Raw genomic sequence first — 9770 nt, 5'->3', positions numbered from 1 at the left:
GTATATACTAATGTTATCTAAAAATTCTCTATCTTTAATTTCTTCCTTTCCAATATTTACTTCTAATTTATTTTCATACCTTATTACCAAAACAAGAATTTCCAGAAACACTAAGCTTATACATGAATAAAAACTCCCTTATTTAGGTCCAGTTTATAGGAAATGACTTTGTTTTTCCAATAGGCAGATTAATTCTTTATCATCCTTTATCATGTTAAAGAGGTAGTTCACTATTCCTATATTTTAAAGATGTCAACCATAATAAGGAGTTGGATTTTATCAAACGCCTTTTTTTTTAACATCTTTATTGGAGTATAACTGCTTTACAATGGTGTGTTAGTTTCTGCTGTATCACAAAGTGAATCAGCTATACATAAACATATATCTCCATATCTCCTCCCTCTTGCGTCTCCCTCCCACCCTCCCTATCCCACCCCTCTAGGTGGTCACAAAGCCCCGAGCTGATCTCCCTGTGCTATGCGGCTGCTTCCCACTAGCTATCTGTTTTACATTTGGTAGTGTATATATGTCCATGCCACTCTCTCACTTCGTCCCAGCTTACCCTTCCGCCTCCCTGTGTTCTCAAGTCCATTCTCTACATCTGCGTCTTTATTTCTGTCCTGCCCCTAGGTTCGTCAGAACCATTTTTTTCTTTTTAGATTCCATATAAATGTGTTAGCATACGGTTCAAATGCCTTTTTGGCATTTACTGAGATGACCATACATTTTTTCCATAATATTGATATTTTTGACTAAATCATCTTTACATTTCTGGGATAAACAATATTTGATCAAGGCTTAAAATTATTTTAGTAAGTTTCTATATTTTATTGGCATCATTTTGATTAAAATGCCCATATCAGTGAGAGGCAGTATGGCATAGCAAGTGTCTGAGTTCAAATCCAACTGGACCCCATAATCACTTAATTCAGTACTGGGTAGTAATTAAAAGCATGGGCCCTGTCATCAGAGACAACTAACTTTGAATCCTGGTTCTGCCACTTAATAGCTTTGCTACTTCGTTACTTTGGATGAGCCTCACTTTCCTGTTCTTAACATGGGGACATAATGATATTTACCTTATAGAGGTTACTGTGAGGATCAAATGAGCTAACTTGTGAAAAATGCTTAGTACAGTGGCTGGCATGGAGTAGTTCCACAGTAAATGGCTGCTATTATAAAGATCATATGCCTAAGTGATAATAAGCCATGTTTTTCTTTTTTATATCATTCTCATCTTTTGAATCTATTCTTACATTTTTGTATCATTTTTATCTCTATCATTCTTACCACATTTCCCTCTGAAGAGAATTTTAAGAAATATACCATACGTTTCAGTACTCAAGGATAATTTGTATAACATACCCTTCAAAGGCTTGGGGAAGAAAATCACCTTATAAATCCATCTGGCCTGGGTGTGTTTTGGAGCGTGTGATTCTTTAATATTTCTCCTATTTTCTTCTGCGTTTATTAGAACGTATTCAGATAATTCTGACAGTTTTGTCCAAGTGAAAGAAAAATATGAATTTCAGAAATTTTCTTTGCAACCTGAGAATGTTGATCTAGTTATTATCTATGTTTGCAATGATTTCAGGATGCAACTAGTTATTGGATGGCCTCATAACTCCTTCTGTAAGAAGTACAGTCTGCATCATTTTACAAAGGGGTTACCTTGGAAGCTGACATTTATTTGACTGTCCAAACCTTTTTAACAACGAGAGTCTGCTGTCTTTTTTTCCTGTTTATCTAATCAGAACCTTTGTGTGAACCCCAACCCCCCAATTCCCAGCTCTGAATGGAAAATGGAAAAGGCTTGTCAGAAATGGATGAATGATCAGTGTCTATAGCCCTTCAACCACCCTTAAATAGCCAGAGGCTTCTGTATGGAGTGGCCACAAATGGTGTCGTGGGGCTGCAGGCTGTGGAGCCATTGCTAGAACAGCAGCAGCAAACAGGACTATTTGCTAATGACATTAGGTGGTGACAATAATTCCACAGGTTCAAAAGAGAAAGAAGGTGCTTCACATTTTTGTGCATAGCACGACCCTGCCCGCATGTCCAATACTGTAGCATCAGTTGACCATCTTTGAAAAAGAATAATAAATGAGTTATGTGCCTTCGCAGAGGAGTAAAAACATAATTCTGGTAGAATAAGTTGAGAGTTCAAAAATCCCTCAAAACCATGGGGCGCTGATATCTGAGAGAGTTTTACTTTTCATCATCTTTAAAAACACAGCAACATTTGTTTGGTGGTGGATTACAATAATCCTTTTGTTACTAAACCATTACATAACTTTTAGAATTCTTTCCTGCATCCATCCAAGTTAATTAGATTTATTGGAAGAACAGGCCACTTGAGAGGCTGCTACATCCTTACCTACAGTCTTAGCTTTACATCTGTATGTGTGTTAAGACATAACGGAGAGTACATTCCCTAAGCGTATTTAAATGTTTGCTTACCTGCTCTATTTGACTGGCTGCAGGGAGAGGGACAGGAGTGAAAATTTAAATCCAAGTAATGTGAAGCACTGACCTTTGAAGATCCATTAGGAGCAGTGGTTCTGAGGCTAGCCCAAAATGCAACGAGAGAAGTGTAAGTAAGTTATTCAGAGACTATAATGCACATACATTGCTTTAAGAACTCATCTAGTGGATCAGTGAGTACACAACTTGATTTTTCCTGGGTCGTGCCCCCAATCACACCGAAGGAAAAGAGAAGAAAAGAAAACGTTGTCTAGCTCTACCCACTCCACTAAAGTGGAAACTAATTCCAAGGTGAGTCTACCCCAGAGAGCAAATGGGCCCTTTTAAAATGCTGAGGGGAGGGGACAGCAATTTCCTACTGCCTTTGAAAACACTCCCTAATGATCTGGTGGCATGGAAATGTGCCTGGCTTCATTTGTCACACCACCCTGGATTCAAGGAGGACAATTTACCAGGCTCAAATTTGTTTATAAGGTTGTTCTCCCCTTCAGTGTGGAAAAGAGAGAATAATAAAATCTCATTTGCAACTTTCACTGGTCAGAAATTTCCAGCAAGCGACAGTGTTGAAGCTGTGCTATGTCGAGAACCAGCAAACTGACCTACTTGTGACCTGAAATTTATGATAAAACAATTATTTCAGCCATGCAATAACAATAAAATCAAGCCAGCTTGTGTGGGATTAGGGAAAGCCAGAGTGTCCCACAGGAGATGTGGTTTGCCACGGTGGGCAGAGGTAAGGGAATCGGTGTTGACCCAAGTTATGTTTAGCATAAAGACTCCCTTGTTGACTCGCTGTGATAACAGTTCCTCATTTGTTAGATCATTGGGTATAAAGTTATATAATTCAGCCTTGCCCTTCTCTCCAGCCTACTGTGGTAGCCAACACCTCTTACTTTTAGCTATGGCAGTTCCTGGACTGCAAAAGCCATTTCCTATATGTCAGTCAACTTTGACTTTTAGAGTAGGGCAGGTCATTTGGCAAGTTGGAAGGGAGGTGGGGAAAGGTGGTTAGGAATGAAAGTGTCTTTTTTCCCTTTTTTCAGATAACTAGAAACTCCTGCCTTCTGTTTGACTTATGCTAGGATTCTACCCAGTATTACAAACCTATCAGACACCGCCCCTGCACGTTGTCCTGATAACTTTCACAGTGTTTGTCAGATGCCACAGAGGGTTTTTCTCAATTATTTAAAGAGCAGTTTGTGCCAGTGTTCTCCTTCCAACCATTATGATCCTGCTCCTATTATCCCACATTTAACAGTGATTGATTTCTTGCCTAATATTAGCTGGAGAATTCTATTTGGATCAGTCGGGCAGAATTTTTTAAAATGTAATGAGCCTGAGAATTCACTCCACTCTTCTCACTGCTGCTTAAATATCTCCTGCGATGTTTTTGCACTTTCTGCAGAGCATGTAGAACTCTGTACTGGGGTGAAGGAGTTCATTGCAGGAAAGCAGCCCATGAATTGCTATGAGCTTGTCACTGAGGATCCTGCATATGTGTGTGTTTTCAGCTACAACTGTCCTCCTAAGATTAAATAAAAGCATGCGTTTATTATTGTGGGGCTCCAATTAAGGGACAGCTGGTGTTCCTATTACACTTGCATTAAATCGAAACTTGTAATTTAGCTATCCAGATGTACATTATTTTAAGTCAAAATATATAATTGCATTTGCTTTGTCCATTTGTCATTCAAAAGTATCTGGTACCCTACCTTAGGGTTCCTCCTACCCTTCAAACTCCGTTAAAGAGGGGGAACTATTCGCACAGATCAAAGATTCCCTTTCTGAGGTTAGCGTCTTAAAGGGAAATAAAGGATTTATAGAAGGGACAGGACCCAGGAAGGCAGCTGGTGAGTATTGGTGAGTATATATATATATATATATTTTGCCTTCAGTGGGCCGACATATTTATTGACTAAGGTCATTTTTGGAATTACCTATTTCACCTTACCTGTATCCGAAGTGACTATAAAAGTACATCTTTGAACCACACTGCATTTCTCATTGGCACTTCTGTTCCTGCAGCTCTAGAAACTTTGCTGCCTCCCTCCTCCGCCCCCTCCGGGGCTGTGTGCAAGCTCAGTTTGTTCTCGCTTTTGTAAAACCTGAGCCTTATGATTTGTCCCCCCTCCCCTTCCCTTAACAATGAAATAACAAAAAGCCTTTGCAGCGGGGGCTGGGCCGGCGGGTTGGGGGGAAAAGGCGCCACACCCCCTGAGAATAAAGCCCGCGCTTCGCTCCGGGAGAACCGTGCACGAATGAACGAACCACACAAAGAATATATTTGGCGACGGAACAGCGCCCTACAGGAAGAAAGTGCCCGCACTCAGAGCGGGATCCGGCGCGCGACTTTTTGGCGGTCTCCGGGAGCAGCGAGAAGGAGGCGGAGGACAGAGAGTCCCGGCCTGGGCGCGGGAGCGGGGGCAGCACACAGCCCCATTCCCACGCGTCCGGGGCTGGGAGCGGCGCGCGCCGGGCCAGGTGAGGTCGTCGGCGGCGGCGGCGGGGCCGGTGCGGGGTATGCCACGCTACCTGGCCGGGCGGGGCGGGGCGGGGCCGGGCGGCCGAGGGCGGCAGCGCGCCGCCTCGCAGCCCGGGAGCGCCCGCGCGCCACTCCACTGCCCGGCGGAGTTTGGCGGGAGTTGCCGTTGGGGCGCCTGAAGCCCCCCTCGCCGGCGCCATGCCCTCGGCGCGCGGCGCGTGTGCCGGGCGCGGGGCACGGCGAGGGCCTGCCCGCCGCAGGGGCCTGGGCCGCTGGGTCGGCGGGCGCTGCCGGGGGCCGGCCGGCGGAGGGCACGCCTTTGGCTGCGGCCGGGCGGGGTTTGGACCGGGGTTGCCATGGCAGCCGCTCGCCCGGCCCGGAGCCCCACGCCCGCCTGCCGTTGGGGAGCCGGGGAGCTCTAGGTGTGCTCCAAGTGGACTAAACCAAGCGCTAGGGAGGCGCGGGGAGGGCCGGCCCGGGTTCCGCGCTGTCCCCCGGCCCGCCGGCCGGCCCCGGGGAAGGGCCCCGACGTAGTCGAGTAAAAGAAAATCTTCTGGCCTCTGGGCCCGAAAGGAGGCTCGCCAAAGCACGGGGGGTGGGGGGAAGAGGGGATCCGACGGATTGGCGCCTCCGTCCGCGAGTCCCCGTGTGCGTGTCTCTCGCTTGCCATTTTATACCCCACCGCGGCCGACTCGCAGCCGGGTTGCCCGTCCCAGCCCTGAAGTTCTGTAGGTGGGGCGGGCTTTAATTTGCTTATATCTAATGATTTCAGGAGCCTCGCTTTAAAATGGCGGCATTGAGTATCCACCCCTGCTAGAGGCTCTCCCGGCACCGGGGCCACCTCGCGCAGCGCTGCTTTTGCTTCTGCCGCTAACAGATGGCATGTGCCGCTGTCCCTGCCGCTGCCCCCGCCGCTGCCGCTGAGAGCGGGACCCCTTAGGCTCTGGGTTCGCAGTAGCAGCCAAAGGTAAGGCTGGCGAGGAGTTGGGGTTGGTGAGCGTGGCTGCCTTCCTAGGACGCCGACGAAATCGAATGCCTTTTAAACTTTATTTTTCAAAATGGCAAAGAGAAGGAAAAGTAATCCTGCAACTTTTTGCAATTTTAGGGCTTTGATCTTTCTTCTTATTGTTCTGCTTCCTTCTTTCTTTTTTTCCTTTCTTTTTACTTCTTCTTCCTTTATATATATTGTATATATAACATATATATATAATATATATTTTGTAATTTAAAGGAACTTGCATGGCATATTATCAGCAAATGCTTCTAGCCACTCATTTCCCCGTGGCCATGCGATATCGTGGACAGTGCCCCAGCTTTCATGCTGAGCCGTGTCTCTTCCCGCTCTGGATCAACACATTCGGGCAGCTTGCTTTTACTACCGGCATCTGAAGGGCCTGAAGGTAGATTTTAGGAGACTATTGAAAAGGTAACTTTAATTTTCAGCGTTCACACAAATAGCTCGTATGGTCAGAAAATGAAATTAAATCAAGACGAGCAACCCAAGTTAACATTCAGGTGCTTCAATTGTGTAGTTTTATCATTAGTAGACCTACTGTGTGCTTTTCTGTCTACTGACTATTGATTGGTATAGATTGATACAACAGTGAGGGTGAATTTATTGTTGCTGTAATTAAGGTAGTGTGTTTTCCAAAAGTTCCTTTTTCTTAGGTGTTCCTTAAATGCTAGTGTTTATGAATTTGGGCATGGATCCCCACAGCCTAACGCTACACATGTATTGAGTTTCATGGGAAACCATCAATTAAAACAAAACTATTGCAAGATTTAATTTTGAAATGGTTGATAATTTTTCGCTCTGTTGACTCCCTGGTTTAATGTCTTTGGGTGGTTACTGATATAATGGTTGGAAAGTAGACTGTTGAAATAGCTGTACAAAAGACTAGACATCGGTGTTTAATACAATTGACCTGAGGTTTCTTTTCCCTTTGATGAAAGGCATATTGTCAGTGAAGCTTAACAGAGACCTCAGATTTTTCTAGTTACATTCACATTTCCCATTTTGCCTATGAAAATCTAGTCCTTAATGGGTTTTTAAAATAAATTTATTTATTTATTTATTTATTTTTGGCTGAGTTGAGTCTTTGTTGCTGGGCACGGGCTTTCTCTAGTTGCAGCGAGCAGGGGCTACTCTTCGTTGTGGTGCGTGGGCTTCTCATTGCAGTGGCTTCTCTTGTTGCGGAGCTCGGGCTCTAGGCGTGCGGGCTTCAGTAGTTGTGGCTCGCGGGCTCTAGAGCACTGGCTCAGTAGTTGTGGCGCACGGGCTTAGTTGCTCCGCGGCATGTGGGATCTTCCCACACCAGGGCTCGAACCTGTGTCTCCTGCATTGGCAGGCGGATTCTTAACCACTGCACCACCAGGGAAGCCTTAATGTTTAAATACTTTTAAAAGTTGTTTTAAAAATGTTTCTCAATATGTAATACTTTGGGGGGATGCTTTCATATTTATTGAAACTTCCCTAAACATAGCCTAAAAGGGCTTCTGCCCATAGCCCAGCTGATACTATTCTACCTCTGTCCACTTTCGACTTCTCCCAAAGCAGTAGAAGCTACTTGGCTGGCAGATTCTCCTGTTATTAAATTAAGCAAGCTTCTGGGGAGTGGCGGGGGAAAAGAGATTGTTTTGCACTTATTAGAAATGGTGCAGTTTTGCTGCCCAGGTGCTGTAGTGTGCCTAAAAAGAACTGAACTGTTTACAGTGGAGTTAGTATGTAATCCGTTTTCCAGATTATTGTTGGGAGAAGTGTTTGGGGCAGTTCATTGCTTCACATCTGAAAGGAGAGTTCCTCCTGCAGGTAGAGAAATAGTTACTTGCATTTTTGCAAGAGAGCAGGGGTGACCAAAAGCAATTTCCCCCATTTTTAGTGATTACATCCTTAGATCCCAGCTCATGAAGCTTTGCTTCCTCATGTGCTGCCTTGTTGCTGAATGACTTTGGACCAAATGCATCCTTAAAAAGGGGGTGCCAGGGAGGTGCTAAACCTTGGGCCCAGAACAGACAAGCTGAACTAGTGTCAGAGACATTAGGAAGACATTTTGCCAGTTAAACATTCTGTGGCTTCATATAGTGATGAGATTGGAGACCTTGTGTGAAAACAAGTGAAGGAGTTTGTCAGAAAAAAAAAATATTTTGAGAATTGATATAGTGCTGGGTTAGGGGTGGTGACTGAATGTTTCGCTCTGTTTCTAAGAGCTACTTCATTTCTCATTTCCTTCGCTGCTTTAAACCCTCATAATGATTCCCAGGACTATTATAAAGTCCCTTTTTCCCCTCAACTGTCCACTCAAGGCATTTCACAACAGCTGCTTTTTAAGGGGGATGAAACCTGTGATTCTGAGCTGGTATCCGAATTCTCGTTGGTAATCTCCTGAACCTACCTTTTACCTAAGCGATGCTTTGCACAAATTAGGTGCTTAATAAATGTCGAGTTAAAAAGAAAAATGAGTGGTCGGTAAACTCACAGAGGAGCAGATTTCGTGCGCAGCTTTTAATTTAAACAGAAGATTTTCTGTTTTTTGTGAGCTGGCAAGAACCTCAAAATTTTAAGTAATTTAGAACAGCATTCCCCTAATTGCTTGCATTTTATTTGCCTCATGGGTTCTCTTGCTTCTCAGCGCAATGCTAGGCACTTGTATAATTCATCCTTCTGACCAGTAGGTGTATTATTATCTGCCCAGCTCTACCATATGAAAAAGTAATCCCAGCAGCCTGGGGAAGAAAAGTTTTGTCTTTGGAGGCTGTACAGTACTGCACGTGCTGGAACAGTGGCCATATGTGGGCTGCTGTTCAGATGCTGACAATTTTGTTCTCCACCCAACTGTCTTTATATGCGAGACGGAAGGGAAGGAAAGAAGAGAGTGAGAAACCCTAACGTGATGAAGATTTAACTTCCGAAAAATGTCCACTTATCCTGCTTAACAGCACAGTCAATTCAGGAAGGTGGCAGAATTGTTCTGTTTCGAAATAAATCACGTCGTCTGATAGGATTACAAACAGGGATTGGGGCCTAGCAGACAAGAATAAATTACAGTCCGTGTTTGACAAGTAATTTGATCCTGTAATTAAAGTTAGATAATGGTCACTGCCATGTTAAAACTATCAGGTGTCTGAAAGAGCAGTCAAGCTCCACTCCCCTTCACTTCTTTAAGGTGCTTCCATACAGTTGAGTTTTCTTATAACAATGTCTAGTAGGGTGAACAGATGGATTTGTCTCCCATTATAAATGTATGTGATGTCAAGAAAGTAGAAATCAGAAGTTTTGTTTCTTTGGGGGATTTTTCTGCCTCTCCCTACGTGTGACGCAGTTCTCGATTCAAAAAAATAGAAAGAAACCCGTGCCTCAGATAAAATGAAGTGGGCCTTTTTCCTCTAAGAGAATAAACTGTTTGGGAGCAAGTAGTTTAATTGCCAACCAACCCAAAACAAACAAATACAAATTATGATCCAAAAGAAAGCAATTAAATCTGTATTAATGTAGGCTTTTAGATCTTAAGGAATCCAGATGGTCTGTGGCATTCTGCTCTTCCTGAATGGTTATATATTGCCTCAAGACAGCCAAATGACAATGTTGGAGAGGCAACTTCGAGAATTAGAATAAATAAGTTACAGTTACATTACCAGGTGTTAATGATATCCATGTGACCTAAAAGGGATCAGAAAAGGTTTTTTTTCCAGATCATTCTAGTAAAGACAATATAAAACCATCATTTACTTCTACTTGGTTTTAAATAGAGTGACAGTGTTTTTAAAAGAGTGATGGAGAAATAATGCAATCTGGGAAGAGGGACCT

The 9770-nt window shown here is 43.9% G+C and overlaps 1 protein-coding gene across 8 annotated transcripts in view; it reads left to right on the top strand.

Moving 5' to 3' along the window:
- Positions 1-385: 385 nt before the first annotated feature.
- Positions 386-9770, top strand: part of MBNL3 (muscleblind like splicing regulator 3) — a 111772-nt gene continuing 102387 nt past the window's right edge. For 2 of the 8 annotated variants that reach the window (XM_082445405.1, XM_082445403.1), the window contains exon 1: positions 5436-5933. The gene's annotated coding sequence lies outside the window, so the exon portion shown is untranslated. Of the gene's footprint in view, positions 4966-5430; positions 5934-6197; positions 6482-9770 lie in introns of those variants that run through there. The other 6 variants (XM_082445399.1, XM_082445398.1, XM_082445401.1 and 3 more) reach the window with 6 other exon arrangements.

This window comes from Balaenoptera physalus (genome assembly GCF_965194825.1).
Source record: "Balaenoptera physalus genome assembly, chromosome: X".
Lineage (NCBI taxonomy): Eukaryota > Metazoa > Chordata > Mammalia > Artiodactyla > Balaenopteridae > Balaenoptera > Balaenoptera physalus.
Note: the sequence above shows the minus strand (reverse complement) of the source record. Positions and strands in the feature narration are given on the sequence as shown.